Source organism: Vicugna pacos, chromosome 12 (assembly GCF_048564905.1).
Source record: "Vicugna pacos chromosome 12, VicPac4, whole genome shotgun sequence".
NCBI lineage: Eukaryota > Metazoa > Chordata > Mammalia > Artiodactyla > Camelidae > Vicugna > Vicugna pacos.
The window spans coordinates 46,682,931-46,709,880 of NC_132998.1; the positions used below are offsets into that span (position 1 = coordinate 46,682,931).

Genomic DNA, 26,950 nt, shown 5'->3' on the forward strand with positions numbered 1-26,950 from the left:
CTGGAAGAGCTTCAGCTGTACAAATTCCTCCACCCCAGCTATCCCACTCTTGCATGAATTGCCTGGAGAAACTCGGCCACATTTGTAGAAAGAGACATGTATAGGAATGCTCCTTGTTGCATTGTTTGTGACAGCAAGAAATTGGAAACAACCCAAATATTTATCAGCAGAAAACTGTAAACCTCAGTTGGGATATATTCCTACCATGGAAGGCTCTACAGCAATTTAAAAATAACAAGTCTACATTAATCAACATGGATTCACCTCCAGAATATAATTTGAAGAGACCCGCTCCTGCATAAGGATACATACTCGGATACCATTTATATGTATAAGGTTTGAAAACACATCAAATACACAGAGTCTAAGACCACTTATATCGCTGGAAACATGCGAAAACAAACCTGTGTGCGTATGTAATCAAAATGCGCCCAGGAGGGGTGAACATAAATCATGAAAACAGGCCTGAGAATCACAAACACTGAATTTAAGATAAGTTACCTCCGAGGAGAGAAAGAGTAAAGGGACAGGGAAGGGTATGCAGGGGGTTTGATGATGTATGTTAGGCTTTGTTTCTTTTGTGTACCGGAGACAGGAGTGTTCATCATATTATACGTGCTACTGTAGGGGCTGAAATACGAGAAAACCCCAGGAGCTCCGATCCAGATTCAACTCCAGTGTCTGAAGCCCCTGCCATGCGTCTGGCACAGGGTCCCTTCACACTTGGTCGTGTGCCTCCCGACACTGGGGGAGTCTGTGCTTATAGACATGACGGAATCCCATTGCCTTGACATTTCTGCATGGTACCTCCGGACGCAGCTGGTGTGACCCCACCTGACTTGCCAGTCAGTCAAGTTCCCAGCTGACCTGACCTCCTGCCGGAGGCTGTGAGCTCCCCATGGTGACAGATGGATTTGCGCAGAGAGTGGGAGAGAATGAAGGCAAAGCAGGTTATCAAGACTTAGAAGAAAGGGAATTTGGGAAAGGGAATCTGGTTGACTCGGAGCTTTCTATTCCAAATGAATTCAATTACATTTGACTTCTTTGGAGGGGGCTGTAATTGGGTTTATCTGTTTATTTTTTTAATGGAGGTCCTGGGGATTGAACCGAGGACCTCATGCATGTTAGGCACGTGCTCTACCACTGAGCTATACCCTCCCCCACCCCAAATGAACTCAGACTCCTTTTTCCTCACATTTTCTCTCAACCTACCAATTTCTTAATAGAAACTGAGGATGTGGGTGGAAATAAATTCTCAGTTGCAGCATCATGGGTGTCTACTGCATGAGGAAAAAGGAAAAACATCTTGGCTTGGTTTTATTTGGTTAGACTCAGAGGCCAGTGGCACCGTGAGATGTTTGCTTTAGGAAGACACCATTGGCAGAGGTGTGGAGAATAGAAGGAAGGTCAGCGCAGGAGCCCAGGGGCCCGACTTTGGGAGGCTGTCGCCACCGTGGAGAAGAGGTGAGACAGGAACCTGGACAGCCCCCCCCCCCCCGGGAAAAGGTGGAGGTGGAGATGGGGGTTTATCCAGGAGGTCTGAGTGGCAGGACTTACTGCTATGACAATTTGTATTTCCCTGGGAAGCTTTTCAGAAATAAGTTGTATGTCACTGGAAGAAGAAAAACCAACACATAAACAAAGCCAAACCCAAACTCTCAAAAACACCGGATCCTAAAGAAAAGAAAAATTCAAGAAAACATGATGAGGAAAACACAGGTATCCAGGACATCTTGTAGAAGCAGGGAAGATGGAGGGAAAATGTTGGTTGTTCCGTTGTTTTTGTGCTGCCTGAGATTGTACTCCCAGACACTTTTGATGCCTGATAACTGACACATATTTTACAATTTAGATTAAGTTAAATATACATCGCTGTTGTATAATTTCGCAGGAAACTTGAAGATCAAAAAGAGTACATACTCACACATACATGTTTATCTTCAGGTTTTAGTTGTATTTTTGCTGCCTATGACTGTATACAAAGGGTTTCAAAAGTGGTTTCCTTACTGACCAACAAAGGAGCTGTTCTTTTCATATTTCATTGAAGGTGTAATCATTTTTTGGAGCACATTGTACCTTGCCTACCTCCTTTCTTAATCAATAGCACGTGTATAAAAGAATTTGTTAGGCTCAATCTCTTCTTTAAGAGCAGAAATAAATTTTGAATAGTTTGCTGTTTGAAGTATTAACATGACAGATTATTGTTTACTCATTCTCTTAGCAAGAAAAAAAAAAGGATTCTTTTCCCCTCCATTCTTACATTTTAATCAATGACATCAATGATGTCTGAGAAGCCTTAGTATATTATTAACTGCATTTTAAAAAGATACTTGACAAAACTTGAAAGTGAATGATCAATGCTGTCGTTTTTCTATCAGTTGTATTTTTTCTGTTTGAAAACATATGTTGTGGTTATCTGTCATTTTAGCACAAAAGCATGAATATAAAATGCCAAACCTACTTAGAATAGGAGTTATATATGTGTGTGTGTGTGTGTGTATATGAACATCAAAACGGTAATGAAGAGGAAGTTGTATGTTTCTGAGAAGCATTTGAACATGAGGTGAAAATAGCAAAGACAGGATAAATTAGAAGTTTGGGATGAACAGATAACACACACTACTGTCTATAAAATAGACAAACAACAAGGACCCACGGTATAGCACAGGGGACTATATTTAATATCTTGTACTAACCTATACTGGAAAAGAATCTGAAAAATAACATATATAATGTACACGTATAACTGAAACTCTTTGCTGTACATCTGAAACTAATACAACACTAACTCAGCAATACTTTCAATTAAAACAAAACAAAACAACAACGACAACAAAATAGCAAAGGAGCTGAACCTTGTGTCTCTGCCATTGGGCCTCGCTGCCACCCCCTTCTCAAGGGGCTTTCAGGCAAATATCTACCCAATCTTTTCTGTAAGAGAAAGTGGTCACGTAACCATCCCATAGTTCCTTCTTCAGTTTCCTAAATTTGCCCCTCTGCCTTGTGTCTTTCCCGCTGTCTTCCTGACAACAGCAGCACAGAATCAGCCTTCACAGCTCCCTCCCTCTTAGTAGTTTGCTTTCTCAGTAGAATTTCCCCTAGATTTGGAAAGAAAACCCTCTAATAGCTGTCTGCACTCCACAAAGCTCAAACAAAAATGGTTGTTAGGGTAGACGAGCGGCACGTCTAATGCAGACTGCTTTGAGACCTTACAGCTTGGAGAAGGCTGAGCCTGCACGCATGGCTGGGATCCTAGTTGCAAAGAGGTAGGCCCGCAGCAGAGCTCAGCACTTCCTCCAAGGAAATCCTAAAATATACAGATTGTCTCTCCCGTTGACTGTAAATTGGAACAACGGTCTTGGGAGAGCAATTTGGCAACATTTTATCAATTTTTAAAATGCGCATTCCCTTCCACTCAGGGATTCTGCTTAGAGGCATTTATGCCTAAGTATCCGAAGATGCATGTCCAAAGAGATTCAAAGCTGTGGTTTATGAAGGTAAAAGCACGAATGCAATCTATATATGTCTATTACTAGAGTATGATTAAAAAATCATGGTCCACCCACACAATGAAACGGTAGGCAACAATTTTTGTGCTCTCAAGCAAAGATGCCTCAGTGGTGAAGACAAGGACTTGCTTGGTGAGGCTTTAGTGTTCCCTACTTTCCAGCACCCTCTTTTCTTTGATATCAACAATTGGCATTCCACTTTATATAAAGCGTATTACACCAGAGCTTCAGGACCCCTTCCCAACCAGATTGCCTTCGTCAAGTCCCTCCTGTATCAACAATATGGAGCTATCACTAGAGCAGTTACAGTTTTCTCAAAAAGTAAAATAGTATGGTAATACTTAGACACAAGACAGAATCCACGCACACACACGTGTCTTCAAGGATATCCCTGAAACGGGAGTTATCTCTGGATAGAAGGGCTGGAGATGGGGGTGGAGAAGAGACTTGACACTTTTGGTCTGTTTTTACTGCTTTGTTATGAGCACATACTACTTTTATATTTAAAAAAATGAATTTTAAACCGAGAACTCTACATAAACAAGTGCCTAAAATGGAAAGTTAGTAAAGGCCACTGAAAGGGGGTGGTTACTGCAATCCTTTGGGTACAGGCACTTTAACAAGGCCCTGCAAAACCATGCAGGCCCCGTGTTCTCTGTGGTGGTCCCTGGCCACGCACAGCAGACACTTGTCTCTTTTGCCTATCCCTGTATCCCTCCTGAAGACACAGTCCCCTGGAGTCCTGTGGCCACCTGATTCGTCAGGACCATGAAGGTTGTGCCTTGAGTCTGGCAGGGGTGGCAGAGCTCACCTCCTCTGAGATGCCTTCTAGGATTCTTGTAGCCCTCATTGGTCTCTGCCTTCTTTTCACTCCCATTACAAAAAAAAAAATTTAATTGGTTTAGTGCCTATCTACCTTTTATTTATATTAATCGTATTCCTTTTCTCTCCGGGGAGCTGATGGTAGGAAGACCCCTTCAGCTCAACGACAGCCGCTCCGACCACAGTGCCCCCTTGGCTACCCCGCAGACCTGCTGGTGAGGAGGACAGGTTTTGCTCCTCCACCAGGACTGCAGGTATAGGGTTTCCTGTTGCAGTAAAGGGGAGAAGTTCACACACTGTGCCAAATTGCGGATAATGGGACATTCTTGGACAGTAGCTGCGACTCTCCTGGGAGATTCCTGCCTCAGGACAAAGTCCCCACTTCTTAGCAGGAAGCATAAGGCTCAGTATGCGTTCTCACTCTGCCAAAACGCACACGCACACGCACACACTCAGGATCCCCATCTGCGGTCAATTTCTGGTACACACCCATACTCTAGCTTCACCAAGTTATTTGTCTTCCTGGAATACACAGTGTGTTTTTCTACCACAATACTAATTTATACCAACTGTGGTTCAGTGGTATCCAGAATGCAATTAACCCACATTCGTTTTCTCCTTCCTTTGCATTTTGACTCAATGATGCTTAACTCTAAATAGCTTCTCCCTTAGAAGGAGAAAAAAAAAGACTCCAACAAGACAGCTGGAGGATGGGCAAACCCCAACCACGTCTCACAATCCTGTGGGTTTGTAATGTTCCGTGTCATTGCCCACTGCATTCTCACTGGGGTGTGCTCCACGTGAGTCACTGTACAAGGCCCAGCCTCAGTTGTAAACAAAAATGAGTGTTTGCCTTCCTTACATATATGGAAAAGAATCGTTAGGCTTGCAGAAAAAAGATAGTTGCGGTTCAGTGTTTAATTTTTGGTTTTGCTGGTGGAAGATGAAGTTTATTTTGCTTTCTCCAATGTTTACTTGTGTCTTGCTATTCAGGCATGCAATTTTCTGAAGTTTTGTCCTTACGGCCTAATTGGGAATTCTCCTATGGTGTTCAAACGATCTCTGCTATTAACTCTTGATTTACTGATTGGTTTTTGGGCACAAAGAGTTAAAAAGCTGCAGAGGTAAACGGCTACAGACTAATGTATACAGCTCCCGAGTAAGGAAATAGACCAGTTCCATTCAAGAGAGCATGTGCCTAAGGTATGTGAAGTTCTCTACTTAGTGAACATCAGGAAATGGTACCAACAGCTGTCTGGCTGGCATGCTGCGATCCGGCTACTTGCTGTACATCACCCTGGCTTCACTCTGGCACATCATCAGCTTTGAAAGGCGCAAAACTGTTTTCAGCTCAATTGCAAATTTAGATAGGAAATAACCTATTTGGCATGAAAGATGTTGGGCACTCAGTGTGGTTTTCCGACTACCTGAATTTAATTTGAGACCCTCTGAATATTTTTACCTGCCACTCTGCTGAGACGAGAGCTTGATGGTCAACTCAAGGGAATGCCTGGGATGGGGAAGACTCATTAATCATCTACGATGCATTGTCCTTCAAGCACAGAGCATGGTGGCTTCTTTTTTAAAAACTGGAGGAACACATTGAGGTCCCTTACTGGAAGAGGTCAGGTGGCATCTTCACTGAGTACAACTTGGAATGGAAGGATACTTTCTTCTTTTATGTGCATGAGCATACATGACTTATCTGAGCATACATGACTTATCTGATAACCAGGGACTTGTGCCTTTCAGTCAGAAGTTAGTAGTTCCCAACTGGAGTCCATGAACCCCTTTTCCTCCTGTCATATCTTTTTGGAATCATAAAGAAGGCTAAACCTAAGGCAAGGTGAGAATACTCCAATTCAATAGCAGTCAAAGAAATTAAAAAAAAAAAGGATGAGAATCCATGTTTTTGTCATCAAATTGGCAAAGACTTTAAAAAAAATTACATAACACTCATCAGTCAAAGGGTACAGTCATATATGAGAATGGGAGGATAATGATGTAAAATGTTAACCATTTTTCTGAAGGGGAATCTGGCATAGCAAAATATATGCATATCTTTGATCAGAAAATATGCCTTCTAAGATATATTTTGGATACGATTAAGGATATGAGCAAAGACTTAGTGACAAAGATACTAACTGCAGTGTGGTTTCTAACACAGGAAAACTTGAAATGACTAAAGTGTTTACCAACTGGACATTAGTTAAATAAACTATGGTATAATCATATAAAGAAATGATCTATAGTCATTTAAAACACTGTTGAAAAGATTACTGATGCAGAAAGATGTTCACAGTATTGTGTTGTTAGAAAAGCAGGTAAAAAATTAGCACACTTTGTATATTCCAACTTCATTATGAAAAGTATTTACATAACACATGTGTATAAAGATAGGTACCAAAAAATTAACCGCACTTATTTCTGGATGGTGAAATTTAAGGTTGTTTAAATTTTTTTCTAATTATCTGCATTTTCAAAATTTTTTATAATTTATGTGTATATATTTACATTAGTGAAACATAAAAACTAATTCTAACTTAAATAAACCAATATGAATATGCATGAAGAAGCTAAGTTATTTGTGGCAATGACAGCAAGTCTAGGAGCCTGTGAATCTATGATTGATGGAGACTGTGTGTTGCCTACTCCAATATCCACTTCACCCCTTTCCCTTAGTCTTAGCTCCCCAATTTTCAGCTGGGCACATCGCTTAAGTAAAAGACGTTATTTCCCAGCCTCCCTTGCAGGAAAGGTGGTCAAGACTAGATTCAGACTACTGAGATGTAAATGGAAGTGCTATGTGGGGACTTTAAGAACCCCCACTGAAGGGCATGGGTTTACTTTATTCCTCCCTTTTCCCTTCTCAGACAGATGTACTGGCTGCCCCACAGGTCTGTGACATGGAAGCTGTGTGTGGAGGACGGCAGAAGACAGAGGTAGAGGGGTAGGTTCCTTGGGATGGACAGAGACCCCATGTCAGCTTTGGACTGTTTGCCTTCACACTGTTTCATATTATAGAAACATTCATTTCTGTTTCTTTTAAACTGCTGTGATTTGGGGGTGTTCAGCTATTTGTAGCCATGGACTTAGTGTGTTTGTGGTTGTTTCTAACTGATCAGAACCCTTTAGTGAAGGGCTTCTTAGAATCGGTTGTCCAGAAAAAGAAAAGATTCGGAGCATCATAAAAAAACCCATACTTTCACATGTATCTACACTAGCATATTGAATTTCTGAAATGTCTAGATGACTTTCTCATTAGTGATTTCTCTTTTTTGGATGGAGCAGACAAGCCCATCTAGACACGATCTTAAATGTTGATCCAGCCAATATGGAGGCAGCAGCTGCCAAATGGAATTCTTAATGGTATAAAATTAAAACTTTAAATGGATGTTAGTCGTGATGAAAATAATGCCATTTTTACACCTGTGCAAATGTGCCTTATTAAAGTATAGAGGCTTTGAATGATTACATTTAGGAAAAAGGAGCCTATTACTAAAGGCAAGTTCATCATCCGGGATGTAGTGTTACAGGAATTTTTACCAAATGAGTATTTCTGTGAACTAACTCATGGCTCTGAGAGAAAAATTGTATCGAACTCTGATTACATGGATTCTTTAGCATTCAGTCATATGGCTACAAAAGTTAAGAGGAGCAGTCAAGTTTGTATCATGAATGGACTGCATGAAACATTTTACTCTCTTTTGGGGACATGCAACTAATTTTCTCAGATTTCATCGTTAGACGGCTAGTTTAGAGAGTAGTGTGACTGCGTGCTTCAAAGATTTAAATCTTGATGATGACGAAAAGTTTATTTTGTTAGCACTGCTTCTGTAAGAAAACACTTGGGCATTTCAAAATGACATTTAAAATGACGTGACAATACAGGCAACTAAAAACCACAACATTAATTTCTTCCACCCCCCAACTGAAGACATTATTAGAAATGACAGTGGCCAGAGTAAAAAAAAAAAAAAAAAAAAAAAAGGGAAAAACATGTATTTACAGAGAGACATCCCCTTTTTCTTTATTTTAGCTTTCCCTTTATCAATGCAAATGGTCTTGTTTTCATCTCTGTAGGATTCTTTCCTCCCTGCATTCCACAAGCCCAGAGAAACTCGCTGGAACTCTTACAAAACCCTTTCTTGCTACCATATTAGGAATCAAAATGTGTAGCAGAAACCCACTGCCAAGTCGAGATAATCAACGGGGAATGTCTGTGCCTTCAAGCCAAATGAGTGCAGAAAAATGATCAAGGCGGCAAAATGAATAATAAAACTGAGGACTGGCTTTAGATGATGATCTTTAGATTACACCCCACTCACTAGTGCAGCTGGGCTGGGAATGCCTGTACCTCTTGGCCACTCAGGTACCAGAGGCTAGTTGGGTCTAATTTTACTGTGGAGATAATTCTCTCTTAGTCACAAGTGGAGCCAAGGGAAATAATATATCTCTGCCTTATTACCTACATTAAAAATTGTTATAGTCGCCAGCCTCACAAATCTTCTACCTCCTAACCCCAAACTGATTCTGCGATACTTCAAGTATTAGATTTTCTTTTTTCCAACTTTTGCAAAGGGCCTGGAAGTATCTGGAAGTTACCAGAAAACCTGCTGGCTATTTTCACTCCAGGTGAAACTGGTTATAAGATTAGTTACATTTGCTTAATTTATGCACAGCCCTTGATCCAGCACGTATTTGACTAGAAATACATTTTTAATTAATACATGTGACAAAATGAATAGATGATTCAAACCACAACACAGTGGTTCTGGAATCCTCACAAGGGGTGCGATGGGGATTATATGGTGAAGGCTGAGCAATTACCTAGTGAATTAAACAGACTATTGTGCAACTAGCTGCCTGCTTTATTAAGACAGTAATGATAACACCTGAGAATGTAATGCGGTCACGATGAATAATTTGACCTTGCAGCTGCGTTTCGTAAGTCTTAAAGGAGTCAGAGGTAAGAAATGAGGAGATTGGAGAACAGAAGGTTTCATAAATCAAGAACAACAGATGACGGGAGCCTGGGTGAGAGTGTAATTGTAGACTCTGGATGAAGCAAAGAATTCAGAGCTATTACAATGTAATTTGTGTACTATGACTCTCTACGAAATTTTAATTATCAGCAAAATAATAGACCCATGGTCAAAGTGCTTCTGGCCATCTTACCTGGATAACAAAAAAGATAACAGGGGAAAAAAAAAAGAGGTCTAGGACCTTTGGAGGTGCAGGGACAAGCCAACCAAAAAGCCTTCCTCCTGTGTTTATCGCATGTTTACGATAGAAGTTTACAAGGTTTTCCTGGATCTTATCGTATTCGACCCTTTGCGAAGTCTGTGAGGAAGGCCTCTTTACCCCTGTCATCCATGTGAGGGCACAGGTTGGGTCAACTCTGCCTGGAGTCTCAGCAAGATGGTGCACTAGGTCTCCAATCCTTGCTCTTCCCAAAACTCTCACTAGCGCCAGCCTACGTGGGGGCACCTGGTTCTCTGCGGGCTCCTCCTTTCCTTTGCAATGAGTAGCAGCTCCCACCTTGCTCTTTTGTTCAGCCTTCCATTTGACAAATTTTTAATTCTTCAATAGTTTTGGGGACTCCACAGCTCGGCGTTGGTGAGGCAAAACTACGCCCAGAATGGACAAACAGGCAGGAAGTGCCCTTTGTTAGAGCTACTGGAGAAGGGACCCCAATACCTTGGCCGTTACTGCCACCTCCTGTTCAGACTGGCTCACCCAGAGCTGCCTTTACATACATGTGCTGTAAGTTCGCGTGTAATACCCGAGCCGAACTGATTCCAGGGGAGAGTCAGGGATATTCCCCCGTACATTTGAGCTCCCCTATTCAACCCGTTCTGGAAGCAACATCTTTGGGTGGTGGCCAGTGTTAGAAGGTGGTGTCAACGGGATTTAGGGAGCGAAGACTATTGTTGCAGGAGGAAGAGCTGGGAAGAGGAGGTCTCTGCGAGGTGGCCATGTGGCCGAAGACGGAGGGGAGGAGGACAGCCACGCGCTCCTACTCTGAGTGTCCCGCCTGACCCGCCGCTCTGAAACAGAGACCGCTGTGTGGTCCACGTACACGAGAACTGAAGGAACACAGGAAAGCTGACCCTCTTCTGATTTCAGGAAAAGAGCCTTGATGTATCCGAGTCACAGATGTGTGGCAGACTCAGCCACCTGCAAGTGAGGTCAAGAACTGGGATGGCGGCGGGACACAAAGAAGATCCCGGATCTTCCTGGAGTTTAGTATGTGAGCTTCTGAGAATGTGGCAATCAGAGCCATCCCGATGGTTCAACAAATTCGAATAACTGTGCCAGGGTTCAAATTTGTCTTTCTTTTATAGCTTCCTGACTAATGATGGGAAGGCAACTCTAGGGAGCAGCTGGGTAACTGTGCTGGGGGAGGGAAAGTGGGCCAGGGAGGTGGCAGTCCTGCTACCTGGTGCTACAGAGTCACGACAGGTGACAGAGCCCTACCTGTCTCATCATCCAGGCCCGCAACATACACGCGGGACGGCCTCTTTTCTTCTAAAAGCCAGGAGAAGCTACTGTTATGAGCCTGTTTTCCTTTCAAGATAGTTTCTGGTGCTAAGTTTAAGTTGATTTCACTTATTAATGGGAGAGGCCCACACAGTATGGTTAGTCACAGGTAACAGACCACCCCAGGGGGAGTTCTGGTGACAAACCCAGAGTGAGTCACGGAGGAGTAAAAAAAGAATATGGATTACCTCGCCAACTATTTCTCTAGAACACTGGCTTCCAGCCATGGGACTGAACTTTTTCTCGTGGCACCAGGCAAACGTCAACTTCTCAATCAATGATAATTGATAAGATATTGATCACTGACCAATAATATAATTGCTCAGTGTGAAAATGCTCTCTATTCCGTCCGGACACAGTCAAACACTGCAACTTGCAAGTCATTCTGAATGTCACTCGGCTCTGAAGTCATTCTGAAGGTCCTGCCCAAGTGGGTTAGGCTCGCAGTTGTGATTCTGTGACAGAATTTCGCAGAGAAGGTATATCTAGGTCCAAGTTCAATCAAAAGGGCCACTGGCACAATCTTTTTCTTGATAGCCAACATAAAAAAAATTAGGCTCCCCCCAAAATACTCCTTTTCCCCAAAGCCCTGGGAAATTGTTGCCCTATAAATTACACAACTGTGATTATGTGCTGGATTTCATTGTGCTCTACAGGGTGGTCCCGCAGCTCAGGTTCTGAGGACTGTCTGTGCTGGGCGAGGCGGGGATGTTTCCTGGGCAGAGGCGTTCCCTTCAGGGGCAGGTGCCTGACCACCAGGTAGCATCCATGCCTCAGATGACACTGGCTTTTCCAGATAAGTTGGTTATTTGTGTCCTCATTTGTAGATCTGACCATCTGCTGAGGCTTGGAAATAATTCACAGGTGAATTCAACATTTTTCCTCCTGTTGCTGTGGTGTGGCCAAAGGGCCTGGTGAGAGGCATGGCCAGAGGTTTACTGCCCAGTGTATTCGGAGAGGCTAATGTTGTGAGGGTGTCGAGGGCATCTGGGTCCCCGGGGTAGCATAGTATAAATTCGGCTTCTGCTCAAAAGTGACCACTTAACAGCTCGGTTTCTAGAATTTCGTTTTTAAGAAGGCAAGTAAAATGAATTTGACTAAGCTCAACCTTTATAATTTAGCCTGCCATTCCTAGGAATTGCATTAGGTAATTGCGGCCTCCAACCAGACAGAGAGCAATTAGACTGCCCTGGTATTTGATAAACTAGCTTTTTTGGGTCCCCACAGTCATGCTTTCCCCCTGTGAAACCTATACTCAGAGGCCAAGCCCCTTTGCAGTTTCTCATCATGCTTATCCTTGGAGCTCTGGCTTCAGTTTACTCAGTTATAAGAGTAAAATGGATTCCAAGGCCCATTTATTAAAATATGACTCAGCTTAATACATTTAAAGAAAACCCACAGATTAAACAACGCCGACACCCACGTCGGCTGGAAATCTCGCAGGCGGCATTGTTCTTGTAGTCAATCTGAGATGTTCTTGAACTTTCACCTTCATCGGAATCACCTGGAGGGCTCGTTAAACCCAGCTGCTGCGCCCCACTCACAGATGCGGTCGATCTCGGGTGGGGAGGGGTCCGAGAAGGTCCACTTCTAATAACTTTCAGGTGGAGTTGATGCTGCGGGGCTTCCAACCGCATTTTGAGAATTTGCTGCTCCAAGAAGCACACGTTTTACCAGCCTCTCTCCTCTTTTTTCTTAATCTCTAGACCATGATGACACTCGTTGAGGCCTGTGATGGGCTGAATTCTGCCCCCCAACTCGTATGTTGAAGACCTAACCCCCAGGAATGTGACTGTGTTCGGTGGCAGGGCCTTTAAATAGGCAATTAAGTTAAAGTGAGGTCACGGGGTGGTGGGGGTGGGCTTCAACCAATGGGAGGTCCTCACAGAAAAGGGCCGACCCTCCCCGAGGAGGGGCGTTCTCCCAGCAGACGGCCTTCGGATTCCAGCCGGGACGTCAGCGCCGCCCTCGGTCTCCCGCCTCCCGCCTCCCCTGCCAACCTCTGCAGAACCGTGAGTCCGTTCCTCCAGTTTTCTCTCCCTCTTTACACACACGTAGCCCTCCTGTTGGTTTTGTCCCTCTGGAGACTCCTACGAGGTCTCATTGCCACTCAGGTTCTGGCTGAAGCCCGAGGAGAAGCCTTTCCAGGCAGTAAAAGCACTGGGAAAAAGGCGCGTGCTGGCTTTTCTCATCATACGCACCCCTCACCTAATGCCTTTTCTTATCATTTACGCGGATATGTTGACTATTCACGGTATAAGGGGCTGCTCTGTGCCCAGGAAGAGACCCTCACCTGCTCTTCGTCCCGGGAACCATGCTTTAGATCACTTTTTAAATTGTCTTGTTTGTGGTCAACGTCGTAACGAAACGGTCTCTCAAGTAGGTAACTGTTCACTGGGACTGCGGTTTAACCAAAAGCTAATTCCGGCCTTTAATATGAGGGGGGAGTCACGTGGAGATTCGTTGGCGTATTTTGAACACTTTACAAATGTGTCAGTGTGAGTGGATGTGGTGTCTTATCTGCATTTTGAATTTTCCCGAAGTCCTGCCTCACACACCGAGGATTTAATGAGCTTCCACAAAGATCTTTACATCAAAACAGCTCTTGGGGAGCCGTAAGCTTTCCTGAGCTTACTCTCTTCATGTTGTTGCACTTTTTTCCCTGCCTCCGGCATCAACGTGATTGAAGGTAGGGGGCTATTTAGGTTTGCAGCATCGAGGGTGCACCTGTGGAAACCCGCCCTGTGAAGGTGCCCATCCAAGAGGGGCCGTTCTCGGGGCTGCTTTGTTTCAAGTTGGCTTTATGAACAGAAATGAGAGCTTTCAGAATGGATCAATCCTAGATAACCACAGTTCAAAAAAAAAAAAAAACCTGGGTTTGAAATAAGATGAGATCTTATCTCTGGGAGCCGGAAACCTTGGCGTTGCGTTCGGGCTGGAGGGAGAATCACACGTGTTGAGACAGCAGCACCTACTGGCCAAGTGGGAGACAGCCGCTCCGGAGAGGAGTCTGGGCTGAGCGCCGTGGAAGCTTCTTCAGGGGAGGAATTCCTAGGGTCTGAGCTTGCGAGGGGTTGAGGGCAGATTGACTCAACCTTGGAGGGTCGACTCCAGTGTCAGAAGGTTCTGTGAAGGGCCGCATGGTTCTCAAAGTGCTAAAGCCTCCATTCTGTGAACAGTGTTGTTTGGGGAAACCCCGGAGATACTCCACTTTCTCTTTCTTCCTAAGAAGTTTGAGATTGAGTTATTATTTTTAATCTCTCTTGCATGCGGTTATCTCCTCTTAGTCCATGAAATAAACCGGAAAGTAAAATTCTTTTTACAGATATCAGCTAGCCAATAGGAGGATTCAGAAAAGAGAGTTATTCCGAAGTAGAAGTAGCAAGCTTGGCTGGATCATCCTGGGGTTTCTCTTACTAGCTTCATGAACACTAAGCGAAAATGTTACCGGGATATGGAGCACGTTCTTGATGTGTGGTATACAGAAACGCTAATAGCTGACGCCTAGTTAATAATGTTCGTTTAAGCTAACCACCAGGTTCCATTTGCATATGTTTTGACTTTGTGAAGCATTTTGATACATATCATACTAACAATAAAAAGTCGATTAGCCAGGCAGCTTTAGGTCCATCTTCCAGATGGGGTAACAGACACAAGGAACTGAAGAGGTTGATTGAAGGTCACGTTGTTGGTTAGAGCTGGCTGCCAGATGACATGTCCCTCACGGCTACAGTTGTGCTTCTTAAACTATACATGGGTTATTGTGATACTGTCTAAAGGGGTGAATGAAAATATAATGAAGATATTTGCACTTTTGGATGAAGACGGTAAGTTTTTCTAGGTTCACGCATGGACTTCATGGAAACCGAATACACTACTACGTCCTACGGATATACAGCAACACAGACGACAAGGAGGTAAGAAAAGTGAACAAAGTAGCACTTGCCTTTCAGCAATGCGCCCTGGGTCTAAAACTTCGTATCAAACATTGTGTGGTGGCGTCTGCAGTGCTCTGTCAGATGGTGTGGTTACTTGGGTGTAAGCCGTTTAGCCAGAGGTGATGGAGGTGGCCACGAAGTTCTAGAGTTCTGACTTCCTGGCCCCCTCCACCTTCTTGTAAGCAGCCATCAGTCCATCCTGTGGTGTTTCTCTGCTTACTGAAAACCCTGCCAAGCCTCCTGGGCATCTTCATTCTCATACTGTGCCTAGTACAGTCTGTACAAATCTAGTTGACAAGGAGATGAATGTAATGACATGTAGGGCCCAGAAGTTCTAGAAGGGTGGAAAGGAAGTTTGTTTTGCAGGCAGGAGAGAAGCTCTCTTGTGTGCTGCGTGCATCAGGCTTGCTTCCCTACAAGTTGTCATGGGATTCAATCAACAATAGCTGGGAGAAGTGGTTTTTTTTTTTTTTTTTAAGTTATTGATTTTATTAGTTACAAGCTAAAAGGTAGCTTCTGAAGGAAACGATGATTATATTCTGATACTCAGTGAGATCACTGTAATTTATATGAAATTATAGAAATGCAAACTGAAAATGCAAACTGCAAGTACAGAACATATATGTATATAAAATTTTTACCTGAAAATATGGAAAATGCATGTAAAAACTTGTACATGGGTGTTCATGTTTTGATGGAGAAATCGTGGCTTAGCTGGGTAACTAGCCTCGGGTCCTCATGCCCACTTCTTGCTGTGACATCACACGATGTCTGTAAACATTAAGGATAGTCAGGCAAGGGGAATGAGAGTAGAGTGGGGAGTCTGAACTCCGTGGAGTATGACCAGTGTATTTGAAGACGTCAGACCCAGAAATAGGAGAAAAGATGGAGGATGAGGTATGATCAAGTGACCTTGGCTTTAGAGAGAAAGGTACTCAGATAAGCTCTGCTTTCATTCAAGTCACTATGGTTTGTCCAGCAGAGCTGCACATGAGTGTGGTGAAAGATAAAGCTTCTCTTAAAAGACATTGTTCTTCCGGATATAATGGATTTAAATTAAATGTTATTCCTCAAGAAGAGCAGAGGAAGGGCACATAGCTTTATTCCATTGGTTCTCATTACCAGTAACGCCTGGAGGCTTGGGGGAAATGCAAACTCTTGAGCTCCCCTCCAGATCTCTGTAAGTGGGACCCGCAGTCTGCATTTTAACCACGCCTCCAGATGGTTCTGAATTACACCAAAGTATGAAAGCCACTTCTTTATAGTATCCACTACATGAGAATTTTAGTCTTTCCTCATCTATGTATGAAAAGATGCCTTTAAAAACAAACCCATCAGCAGTCATCAAATGTGCTTGATGAGACTTAATCGGCTTTTCTTTCTGGATACCTGAGGGAAGATGAGATAAATGTAGTAATAACTAGATGGTTCCTAGTACAAATAAAGCCCATGACTGTTTTATTCATTTTTCTTCCTTTTGGCAATATATTTAAGCACTTTAATTCTAGGGAAAATAAACTTCTGAATAAGAACATCACATCTGAAGTTCTACGTATCTTTTATCAATTTTCTTTGAAATTATCTCCTGAAGACCGTGACTGACATTTTAAAAGGCCAAAAAATAATTATTCAAATTACCACAGATCACTTGTTTACAATGTCCTATGACAATACTCACTCTAAAATAACAATATCAAAAGCCCTTCTAAAACTTGAAAAGATCAAAGGATGGATCAGTATTGCTTCTCATTATTGCACTATCCCAATCCCCTAAGGAAAGACATGTCTTTGAAATAACAGGATTCTGAGATTGCAGGATTTCAAAGGAGACCAGACACGGCAATATTGGACCGTGTATCAATGTTGCCAACATGACTAATTAAGAAGGCAGGAATACAGAGAAGAGTTCCCGAAATTACGTGCTTTATTTAATCTGTCATCAAGCTAGACAGTGGTTTGGAATAGAGGTTTGGAGAGAGATCACCTAGCAGGGCTGTGACAGAAATATTAAGGGAATCGTTGTGAACCAGAAAACATTGTTTTTGGCTCCCAATGTCAAGTTCTCCCTTCTGTCTGAACTCCACTGTTTATAAAACATACCCATTCCATATACTTAAGACACCTTGTCTTCTTGAACCAGTACTTCAGATGAGGCCTCCCAGAAAACTTTTCTCATCAACAAACCCTGTCTGTGTTTTGATACATGTCGGTTGCTGACAAAACTTTATATTATCTTGATTTATATACATCAACTCTGATTCAGTCACATTTTAAAATCTACTGTGTTTTCTTCTTGGCTGCTGGGGTAGGGGGACCACATTCCACTAAATGTTTTTGTTCAGCAGATATTTACTGACTTCCTATCACGTATTTTCCACCATAATAGGCATTAAGACATGTGTCGCAGGTAATACCTGGTCCCTGTCATCAGGAAAATTAAGTTGGCTGACAATACAAAGCCAGGGTAAGTTAAGAAATAGGGCTGGAACAACATTGTAAAATGATTATAAATCAATAAAAAATGTTAAAAAAAAAGAAATAGGGCTGGAATACAATAATTCAAAAGATTTAGGGCAGTACTTGCTGAGAAGCCACATCAGTTATTAAATACTAGATGGTGATTACCATGAAGTCAGAGCAGTGTTCTATCCACCGAAAGTGTGAAATTCCTTTAATAGCATTTGAACAGATTTCCCCTCATAGTTCAGAGGAGCTCAGACTGTGTTGTAGGAAGGGCCCTCCTACCCCCGTGTTCTCCTCCTCAGTGGATCAGACCGACCTTGCTCACTGAAATATAATAAATGACAAATGGACTGTAACTGACAGTAACAGAAAAAGTACTTCCTATTTAGAAATTAATTTAACTAGAAGGTCTAGTTTCAGCTTTAAACAGAAATCCAGAATCTAATGTTTGTAGCGTTAACATAACCTCATTCCATAAGACTGAAAATTCACCAAGATGTTTGGAAACACAAAAACGTCAGATTTCAGTTCTACATAGTGATAGACAATGGACAGTTGCTGGTGGGAAACGCTGAGTAAGCTTTTCTTGGTTGGAAGCTGTGAGGGTTAGAACATCGCATATCCTTCGAGAAAGCAACTATCCTGATATATTTTTCTATTAGTCACCCCCCACCCCACCTCATTTTTAAGACTTGTAGGATGGAATTTTTGACCTAGAAGCATGATGAAGAAAATTCATTACTTGTGACATTTAGAGAATCAGAATCTTTCCAGTACGAAGCCACCATGTACTTTGCTGCAATGGGGAGGCTGCCTCCAGTTTTGACCACCCCCTCCCCAGAGCATCTTCTAGACAGCAACCAGAGTGACATTCCAACGTGCAGGCAGATCTCCTCATTGTCATCTTTTCATTTAAAACCCCAGTGCAGCTGAATGCAAGCAAATACCTTTCCAAGGCCTCTAGGCTCCTGCAAAGAGCTGGCCTCTGCTCGCCTCTCGGGCCTAACTCCCTACACACCCCAGTGGTGTACCGGGATCTGGCCACGCCAGCCTTCCAGACAGTCCTCAGACATAGAACGTTTCTTCTCATCTCATGAGCTTGGTACTTTTTTTTGTTGCTTAAAAAACTTTCCTCCAGGTTTTCTAATGTTTCTGCTCACCAGAGCTGTCAACCCTCTGCATTCACCCCCTACGCTATTCTGTTGGTGTTCTTCATAGCACCTATGAATACTTCAAATTGTTTTACTTTTTTAATTCTCATTTTCTCTCCCTACTAGAATGCAAGTTCCTTAAGGGCAAACTACCATATTAACTTCTCTGTTCCTAGTATCTCTATGGTAGTGCCTGGCACTAAATAAATGCTCAGTAAATACTTGACTGTCTGAAAAATACCAGCCTTGAACTAAGCCACGCAAAGTACTGGGACTACAGTTTTCACCATTTACTCTGATCATGTCCCTTAGCCTGGATACATACTAATTTATAAAGCTTCTATTCTTTGAGCTCTATCCCTTTATTCTCAACCAGGAAAAGAATATGATGACTTCATTTCATCTAGTTTTGTACTAGATAAGTATCACCTGGAGAAACTTCAAAAAAAAAAATCACTGCTTCCTGTGATCTTCAACCAACTATTAGTCTTGGGCTGGAGCCCAGGCATCTGTGTTTTAAAAATCTAAGGTGACTCTGATGTGCTGAGAGGGCTGAGAAAGATTCGACTAATATATAAGTTAATATTTAAATATTTAACACTTATAAATATGCAACACAATTATCAAATATATTCTCCTAGCATGTATTCAATTGAAAAACAAAGTATTAATTTAGGGCAGAAAACATATCAACCAACTTTCCTGTAGGGGAGTGATTCAGATGATAATTTACCATTATAGAGATTATAAAGATTCCTTTACTGTTACCTGGAAACTTGTTAGCATACTCTTTGGACCCTATTAAATGGCCAACATAATAAACACCTTAGTTTCTAAAGTATTAAAACATTTGGTTTAGAAATGACTATAAGTAACTTCATATCTGAGCATTAATTAACCAATTATATTTCTAGGTATAGTAACCAATTGAGTGCACAAAGTATTGAGTATTTTGCTGCCATAATATAATAAACAGTCCATGGATGTCTAGTGAACTATAAGAATAAACCTCCTTAAATTTATTACTAAGGATTAACTTAGGAAAATCTGGATACTGGTTTTCTTTACCAAGAGTGGTATGATATTTTAAGTGTACGTTATTTTATTTTTGATATGACAGGCATCAACTTAAATTGTTTTTTTTTTTCTCCCTCTTAGTCTGCTTTCTGTACTTTTTCTCCTTTCATTATACTCTTGGACTAAAGTGTATACTCCTCATGGCCTAGGAGAAGTTTCTTTACTTTATGAATCAAAGATTATTGAAGTCTGTAATAAATGTGGCGCTCTCTACTTCACTAATTAAACTGAAGAACTAAATCATTCAGAGGAATTTCTGTAGCACAGGCAGGAGTGATTGATGTCTTCTTTATGAGCAGTCTTCCTCTCTTTTTCCTTTTCTCTCATTTGTCAAGTGGTTTAATGCCTATGATGCATTAGGACCTTTCATGGTCATCTTGGCATGAAGAAATTATACAAAAAAAATTGTGAGTGTAGTGTAAAGTAGTTTAAAAACATTAGGATTCTCATGAGATTAATCTATTTAACCTTAATTCCACTGATAATTGTGGAGATAATTTTACGTCGACAGGCTAATCCATTGAATGATTATTACTCTCAGTAGCAAAACAACCCTATTATGTAGACATGTCATTGGTAAGATTAAATAAATGGTCCAGATGTTTTAGTGTTTGAATGATAAGGAAAACATATTGTCTGTTTTTTTTGAAATGATGCAATAGATGCCTACCACCATACTACTCTGAACACACCCGATCCCGTCTGAAATGATGCAGCAGAAATCCGTTTTGATGAATTCTAGTTAAGTATTCCGGTCTATTGATGTGGGCTGAAACAAGTCTTCTCTAACATAAAATAAGCCAAATCAATGCCTATCCCAATAGTCAAGCACCTTTAAATGTATTAACTCTGAAAAATGTCAACCTCTAAGATGAGAATGAAGGGTGGGTTACATGTCATCATCTTCTGATTGCTACTGATCCCTGAGTTTAAATGGGTTCATATTTGGGTACTGAATCATCTTGCAGACTCTGTTCTATCTACTGTCACGGCAATCTATCTCCATCAGTGTTGATCAGTTGCCTACACAGGTTAAACCTGACAGTGTGTGAGTTTCTTCCTGTAATTTTCTAGTTGCATTTTTCACTGTTTTCAATTTTTCCTTCTCAGTAAAAGCAGTATTTCCATTTTGACAATTGCTTTGGTGATAAGCCAAATCATATTCACATCTGTTGGTCCACTGCAGTTCAAGTTAATAAGTAGCTGTACACCCCTAGCCTTGACCAGATGCTGATCACCCAGCTACCTGGGCTACGTGAACAGTTGATGTAACTGTCTAATTTTAAATAACACATGTGATCAGATGCTCAAACATTAGAGCAGACTGCAACCAGATAATACATTCCCTCTTCAATGCAGTCTCTGCTGTAGGTTTCAGGTGCATCAGAATCAAGGTGCAGGGTTGAAATGGTACAGAATCGAGGTCCTCACTCTCCCAGTATGACAGTATACAGATGGAGGGTTTCGCAGAGGGTTAATATTGGTGGAGTTCCTTCAACTTTATTCCTTCTCCAAAGGGCAGAAGAGATCAGAGAGGGGTGGGGGAAGATGGAGGCTGACAAGTCTAAAGTGCCTTCAGGGTTGTCTATGCAGACAGGGTCAGATTAGATATAATCAGATTTCTTTAGTAATTGGAAAGATTAATCTTGACTAAACTGAATCATCTATTTTATGTACATCACACATAAGTATATTTGTCTTTGAAATTTTTGCATCAACTTAAAATTGGTTTACCTCATGATAGTCTTTCTTTACTCTTTTTCTTTGTCCTTTATTCTCCAAGTAAACTGTACATCACAGGTGGGGCCAAATGGGGAGTAAAGAATGGTCCATCATCTTCCTGTTCTCATGTGCTGGAAACCCACGAATATTCTCACTTATCAACAATCTGGATTATTTGCTATGTTCTTTGTACAGCTGACAGCTTTACTATAAATTATGCAATCTATCTATATCATTATTATTTTTCCTGTTCCATGTAGTTTTCCCACAAGGGCAAAAGTTGATGTGATTTTTGTAGGTGTGCTAGGGAACAAAAAGATTTTTTAGACAATGGATGGTAATTATTTTGTTTTCAAATTATAACCCAAGTGTATTCCCATGGAAACTTGCCTATTTACAGTGTTTCAAACACACATAAAAAAAAATGAAAATGTGGTAGTAGCCATGGAGATACTCTCACAGAACAGTATCTAAACTGTAACTTGGGAGAAACAATGACTAATAGCATGTTATCATATTTCACGTGTCTACTGATAATGCTCTTTGAAGAGTGGGTGATTATGTCTTTGACACATGCTGTTCACAGGGCAGATGTGGCACATTTGGAGAAGAACTTACAATGTATACAAATTGCAGAGCTTTCCTCGACGGACTGATGTTTGCCATGTATAGCTTACAAAACCTATATATCGATGGCCTCATTTTCAGTTGTGACATCTAGCGTTTTGCCCATCGTCTCCCAAACCCCACATGAAGGTTTGAACTCCTTGGTATTTTAAAATTCCTTGATTTCTGATCACCACAAATCAGACATCTTGAATAAAAATAAACCCATCTATTTCTCTCATTTTCTTAAGTGGTGTAATCATGTGTAATTCTCACTGTCTCTTCAAAACCGTTGAGGGATCAACTGAAGATTCTCTTTCAGTGATTACATGTCATCTCCTCTTTGCTCTTGGCAACATCTTTCCCACGTTCAGAAAATGATGAAAATGGTCCACTTTAGCTCTTGGCCACCTTCCTAATACATACTTTGGAGTTAATGACCTAATGGACTGTGTTATTAAATTAGATTTTCCCATTCTTAGGGGGCCTTTCAAGAGCACTCGGATGCTGGCACCCCCAGATGTACACATTTCAGAATTGGGAAGGAATTTCTGAAAGCTTCTTTGACCGTTTGTTTCAAAAACCACTTCTGTCCTTTGTTTTGTGCTGTGTATCTTGAAGCTAGTGTTTCTCGAAGGCTGATTCTTGAGGACTTTGCATCAGAATAATCAGGAGTTGTTACACGTAGGTCCTGAGAGCCCATCCCAGAGATACTGAATCAGAATCCCTGGGGTGGGCTGGGGCACCTGCGTTTTTAATAGGTAGCCCAGGAGATGCTAATGCACTCCACTGATTGGGAACAACTGTTTAACCTCTGGTCCTAGTGACTGTGACTGATCTTGAAAGTAAAGACTGTCACCTTGCTTCTGGTGACATAATTTGCACTGGGTGGCGGGAGCACGTGGAAGACTGAATTCAACTTGAGGAGGAGCTTGCCAAGCAAGCTAAATGTTCTTGGATACTTCTAGAGTTACACTTAAAATGGCATCCTATTACACGTGCTAGGACTGAAGGTTGAATCTCTTCAGCCTTTAGGATGGGGTTGGCAGCATTTTAGGGTGAGATCACAAAGGAAATCTGAGTACAAATGACTGGCTTTGGTGCAGTATAGAGTGGCGATGCAGGAGCCAGATGAATTGACTTCAGCTCTGCCTCTATGATCACGGACAATCACCTAAGCTCTTAATGTTTCAGCTTCCTCATCTGCAAAATGATGATGACACAGTGCTTAGGCCACAGGGCTGCTGGGAGGATCAGATGGACTCGTCTGTGTGGCAGGTAGCATGGCGCCTGATTTGTATCAAGCGCTTAGCAAATGGCAGCATCTGAGGTTACTTTCTGAAGTTCACTAAAAACGTTCTTCGTTCTCCTTGGCTCTCTTAACTGAGGGCTTCCTAGGTCTGTCAGGGGACATGATACTGGGAAAAGTACGGACAGCCTGTACCAGAATTTTTACAGTGTGCTGAAGATACAGTTATATAAAAACTATGGCTGACACTGTGTTGCTAAAAGATGTGATGAGACCATAATCTATTGAACCAGAGCTGATACTTCCATGTTATGTCTTGTCAGGGTTTGCAGATGTGAATGAGGATAACTTAATTACACACAATTCTGTTGCAAGTACCTAGTCATGGAGAGTAACGGACAAGTAGGATAATCATACTTATAAAGCATGTTTTTCTGAACATGGGATAGCCAGGTTTCAAGCGTTGTGAATACGCACCCTTAATAACCCTCAAAAATGAGTTCCCTTGGAGTTTGTTAAACAGCAAGACTTAGGTATGTCCGAACAAAAGAAGACTGAAGGCATGCATGTCATGTCCTTGTATAATTTTTATAATATATTTAGTGGTGGAAATTGGAATTTAAAGTACCTGCTTAAGTTTTTCTGTGAATAAGATATGGAAATTCTTCTTAGAAATCTTTACCACTACCAAACATACATTGTTTCAAGCATAGAATCCTTCCCCTGAAGTCAGGTTTTTTTTGAAAGAAGCAAGACAAAGTGTTCGTATGTAAATGTTGATGAGAAAAAAGACACAGGTAAAGGAAAGGGTTGAAAGATGGTGAATGAGGAACTGGAAACATACTACAAGGGCACTGCAGGGATTTTCTGACCTCGCTCCACCCATAGCCCGCTACAGTTACAGGCACACGTGTTTCAGTATTTGTACAACTATAGTAGGAGAAAGTGTGCACAGGATGGAGAGGCTCTTTTTTTTTCAATGTAGCAAAATGACATTAAGTGTTCATGAAAACTTAATGGTTCTTCGTAAGATGCCAAAAGATTTTGGATTAAATATATCTAATGCTCATGTCATAAAAAACAACCTCCTAAGAAAAGGGTTAAAACACATCCACTTAATTGCATGTATTGCTCAAACCATTCTAATGCCTAGCAGTTACTTGTACATTAAGCAGGACTGATCTGAGCTATACATATTTAGATATTACAGCTAGTACAGAAATTTCCAAGACCGTCTAATAGGCATTTTAGCTTCTCTCCTAGCAACTATTATTTGGGCATTTCTTAGGAATGCATTGACATTATAAACAACTTTTAAAATAACCAAGTTAAATCTTAATTGGCATCCCTAATAGAATGCACATAAAAAGAAAATTTTGTCCGTCATCATGAATCAAATGCACATAGGAAAAAAAAATGGAAAGAGTAAGAAAACAGTGATTAAGAAGAGCTAGAAATACTCCCAAAAATGACCGCACAACTGACATACCTTCATATTTGAAATTATTTCACAGTGGTTTTTTTCTTTACAGTGACTTCATTTGAGAGGGCAGCTTTCTAAGCTTTATTTAATAATAAAAAAAGTAATAGAATCATTCGATTTTTTAAAAAATGAGAACAGCACTGGATGTCAAATAGTTTCATTTTTTCATTTGAGAGATTGATGCCTGGACAATGTGACTTGCCCTTGGCTATGGTTCTAATGATGGTATAGCTGTGACTAGAACTCAGTTTAATGTTCTCTTCATTAAATTTCGGTAGAAAAAAGAAGCAGATGTTAACTTATGAATTACCACTAATTCCCAGTCACTTCTCTGGGCCACTGCTGTCTGACAGTTACTGTCTGTTCAAGCAAAAGCATATGATGTATAAATATATGCCTTTTATGAAGGAATACTAGTTACTAGTTAGATAATATATTCAAAGACAATAAGGTGGGTAAGAGGGTGCAGATAGCAGAAGGGCTGAAAATGGAGATAACCTTTCTTATCTTATCTCAGTTTAAGATATTAGCTTATAATTGTCCTTTGTAATAATGTCTCCAATCACATATTCACTTCCTTTATTCCCTACAGGCATCTGACTAGGCAGACAGCTTTATGTCAGTCATATTCAGAATTATTTATAAAATGTTGCAATAGGTTATTCCAACAGAATGCTTTTCACATATGTGAGGTCCATGCTGGGAGAGAAAGCGAGAAGAATGTAGAACTGTAGAAACATGGACTGTGAACAAGGCAGAAGAGAGGCAGGGAGTGATGGGAAACTGAAGCAAGTGTGAGGGTCCTGCAGGGGCACCCTCTGACCCAGGGGCCATGAGACTCTGCGTGTGGAAGCCTGGAAACTGTGAATTTCAGGAAAGGGCACTGAGGATTTTTGTAAATCATTAAAAGGTTACAGAGATTACGGTCATAATGGATATTTAAAGACTCAAATGCTAAGGAATCTCAGGAAAGTAGAGTGGTTATTAATATTTTTAATAAAAGCACAATGGGCGTGGAAGATAGTCCATGTGATAAAAAACAAAATGGATGGGGAAAAAAACCCAAAAACATATTTGGGAGAAAAGTGTGGCTATTTCCAAAGGAATCTTAAAATTTGTGAACTTTTTTTTTTTTAGGTTGGTAATGTATCATTTCCAAATAGAACTATATAATTTATGTTATCTATATTTATAATATGTACATATTTGGTTTGTTGAAAATCAAACAATTCTATGAAGAGGGATAAGGTACCTTTGGGAATGGTTTCAAGCAGTTTTATCTGATAGCAGGGTGATGGACTGAGCAACCCTTACGTGTTAGTTCAAGGCCCAGGATGTGCCAGTGTCGATTAAAAGCAGCAGTTCTGATGCCACCAGAACAGCGTTGGAGACCACGGCCATGACGTTCACCTGCACTACCTTAACCGTGGGCTGGCCTGGGTTTCCCTAACGAGGCTTGTCTTCCTTTTGACAGCAGGGCTTTTCTAGCTTGTCACTGAGTGGTGGACCACTCTGTCCGGTGAACTGACAAGAGCAGGGACAGGAGCAGTCTCTGGAGAGTCAGGAATCACCATGTTTGCTCTCACTCGAGACACCAGTGGCACATTCTGTTCATGGCTTTATTTCCTTCATTTAGTGTGTTCATATGCAACACATTTTTCTGAATTAAAACATCAGTAATCGAATTTATACTCACATTCGATTGATGGTCCCCTAGAATTGGTAACCTTGGCCTAATACACCAATTTATTCTAAAATCTATAATTGCCTGCATTTGTAATTGAGCTCACAATTTTGCCCTGACACCATTCTGAATTGTAAATCCTGGCACTCTGCTGCCAGCAATTTTGATATTGTGACTTTAATTTTAATTGTGGGTGACATTTTTGGGGGGATATGCATAAAGACTCAAGATGTTTTTAAGGTTAATCAGACTTGAAAAAAATCAATGAATATACATAAACCGTGATTGAGCATCCACAAATAGGTAGAAAACAGAAAATACACAAACATTCTTGAGAATTCACTTCCAATAACTGATTTATATAGTTCTTATTTCTGTAGAGTTTGGGGAAAAAAGATTTTTTTTTTTGACAGTGGCTTGGTCCACACTGCCATCCCATACTTGCCTCCTCCCCCATCAGCTGTTGATGATAAATTGCTTGGTGGGAATAACTCTTGGCAGAAAAGAGTAAACAATCATACAATAATTCAAAGACTGAGGTTTGTTAAGCACCTCTAGATAAACAGATTAGGAACATAATGTATGTAATTCAGGAGCAAGCCAACTAAATCTATCGTATAATAAGTGATGTTTTTTCTCACATCTGCCCACAACACTGAATCTAGTTTCATTCTTGTTTGCTGATAAACTTCTACTCAAAACT

The 26,950-nt window shown here is 41.2% G+C and overlaps 1 protein-coding gene and 1 long non-coding RNA gene across 6 annotated transcripts in view; one reads left to right on the forward strand and one right to left on the reverse strand.

Moving 5' to 3' along the window:
* The window catches only part of SYT1 (synaptotagmin 1), an 898,755-nt gene that overhangs the window by 25,068 nt on the left and 846,737 nt on the right, over positions 1–26,950 (reverse strand). The window lies entirely within an intron of this gene.
* LOC140700242 (uncharacterized) overlaps positions 12,819–26,950 on the forward strand; it is a 332,718-nt gene continuing 318,586 nt past the window's right edge. Inside the window, exon 1 of the long non-coding RNA XR_012078604.1 lies at positions 12,819–12,886. This is a non-coding gene — a long non-coding RNA (uncharacterized lncRNA). The remainder of the gene's footprint in view (positions 12,887–26,950) is intronic.